The 2,471-nt window shown below is 43.6% G+C and overlaps 1 non-coding gene across 1 annotated transcript; it reads right to left on the reverse strand.

Annotated features, from left to right (window-relative positions):
- Nucleotides 1-253: 253 nt before the first annotated feature.
- Nucleotides 254-361, reverse strand: LOC112760993 (small nucleolar RNA R71). The gene has a single exon (XR_003181404.1). It is a non-coding gene; the product is annotated as a small nucleolar RNA R71 (small nucleolar RNA).
- Nucleotides 362-2,471: the final 2,110 nt, after the last annotated feature.

Here is a 2,471-nt window from a genome sequence, read left to right on the forward strand (position 1 = left end):
GCAGCAGAACTGCAAGTTTCATGGACTTCCATCTGAAGATCCTTTTCAGTTCTTAATTGAATTCTTGCAAATATGTGATACTGTTAAGACTAATGGAGTAGATCCTGAAGTCTACAGGCTCATGCTTTTCCCTTTTGCTGTAAGAGACAGAGCTAGATTATGGTTGGATTCTCAACCTAAAGACAGCCTGAACTCTTGGGATAAGCTGGTCACGGCTTTCTTAGCCAAGTACTTTCCTCCTCAAAAGCTGAGCAAGCTTAGAGCTGATGTTCAAACCTTCAGACAGAAAGAAGGTGAATCCCTCTATGAAGCTTGGGAAAGATACAAACAGTTGACCAAAAAGTGTCCTTCTGACATGCTTTCAGAATGGACCATCCTGGATATATTCTATGATGGTTTATCTGAGCTATCAAAGATGTCACTGGACACTTCTGCAGGTGGATCCATTCACCTAAAGAAAACGCCTGCAGAAGCTCAAGAACTCATTGACATGGTTGCTAATAACCAGTTCATGTACACTTCTGAAAGGAATCCTGTGAGTAATGGGACGCCTATGAAGAAGGGAGTTCTTGAGGTTGATACTCTGAATGCCATATTGGCTCAGAATAAAATATTGACTCAGCAAGTCAATATGATTTCTCAGAGTCTGAATGGAATGCAAGCTGCATCCAACAGTACTCAAGAGGCATCTTCTGAAGAAGAAGCTTATGATCCTGAGAACCCTGCAATAGCAGAGGTAAATTACTTAGGTGAACCTTATGGAAACACCTATAACTCAACATGGAGAAATCATCCAAATTTCTCATGGAAGGATCAAAAGCCCCAACAAGGCTTTAATAATGGTGGAAGAAATAGGTTTAGCAACAGCAAGCCTTTTCCATCAACTCAGCAACAAACAGAGAACTCTGAACAAAATGCTTCTACTTTAGCAAATCTAGTCTCTGATCTATCTAAGGCCACTGTAAGTTTCATGAATGAAACAAGGTCTTCCATTAGAAATTTGGAAGCACAAGTGGGCCAGCTGAGTAAAAGGATCACTGAAATCCCTCCTAGTACTCTCCCAAGCAATACAGAAGAGAACCCAAAAGGAGAGTGCAAGGCCATTGGCATAAGCGCCATGGCCGAACCTGTGAGGAGAGGAGAGGACGTGAATCCCAAGGAGGAAGACCTCCTGGGACGTCCAATGATCAATAAGGAGCTTCCCTCTGAGGAACCAAAGGACTCTGAGGCTCATCTAGAGACCATAGAGATTCCATTGAACCTCCTTATGCCCTTCATGAGCTCTGATGAGTATTCCTCTTCTGAAGAGAATGAGGATGTCACTGAAGAGCAAACTGCCAAGTTTCTTGGTGCAATCATGAAGCTGAATGCCAAATTGTTTGGCATTGATGCTTGGGAAGTTGAACCTCCCTTGTTCATCAATGAACTAAGTGATCTGGATCAACTGACATTGCCTCAGAAGAGACAGGATCCTGGAAAGTTCATAATACCCTGTACCATAGGCACCATGATCTTTAAGGCTCTGTGTGACCTTGGTTCAGGAATAAACCTCATGCCCCTCTCTGTAATAGAGAAACTGGGAATCTGTGGGGTGCAAGCTGCTAAAATCTCACTAGAGATGGCAGACAGCTCAAGAAGACAGGCTTATGGACAAGTAGAAGATGTATTAGTAAAGGTTGAGGGCCTTTACGTACCTACTGATTTCATAGTCCTGGATACTGGAAAGGAATAGGATGAATCCATCATCCTAGGAAGACCTTTCCTGGCCACAGCAAGAGCTGTGATTGATGTTGACAGAGGTGAAATAGTCCTTCAATGGAATGAGAATTCCCTTGTATTCAAAACTCAAGGATCTCCCTCTGCAACCATGGAGAGGAAGCAGAAAAAGCTTCTCTCCAAGCAGAGTCAACCAAAGCCCCCACAGTCAAACTCTAAATTTGGTGTTGGGAGGCCACAACCAAACTCTAAGTTTGGAGTTGAACTCCCATATCCAAACTCTAAGTTTGGTGTTGGAGAGTTTCAACAAAGCTCTGCACATCTGTGAGGCTCCATGAGAGCCCACTGTCAAGCTATTGACATTAAAGAAGCGCTTGTTGGGAGGCAACCCAATGTTTATCTAATTCTTATTTTCATTGTTTTTCATATTTTCTTAGGGTCATGATCATGTGGAGTCACAAAATAAATAGAAAAATTGAAAACGGAATCAAAAATAGCAGAAGAAAAATCACACCCTGGAGGAGCATCTGTCTGGCGTTCAGCGCCAGAACAGAGCATGGTTTTGGCACTGAACGCTCAAAATGGGCAGCTTCTGGGCGCTGAACGCCAGAACAGGCATGGTTCTGGCGTTCAACGCCAGAAATGGCACACAAATGGGCGTTGAACGCCCAAAATGGCCACCAACCTGGCGCTGAACGCCCAGAGTTGGGTACAAAGGCATTTTTACATGCCTAAGGGGTGCAGGGATGTAAATC

Source organism: Arachis hypogaea, chromosome 16 (assembly GCF_003086295.3).
Source record: "Arachis hypogaea cultivar Tifrunner chromosome 16, arahy.Tifrunner.gnm2.J5K5, whole genome shotgun sequence".
In the NCBI taxonomy this organism is placed as follows: domain Eukaryota; kingdom Viridiplantae; phylum Streptophyta; class Magnoliopsida; order Fabales; family Fabaceae; genus Arachis; species Arachis hypogaea.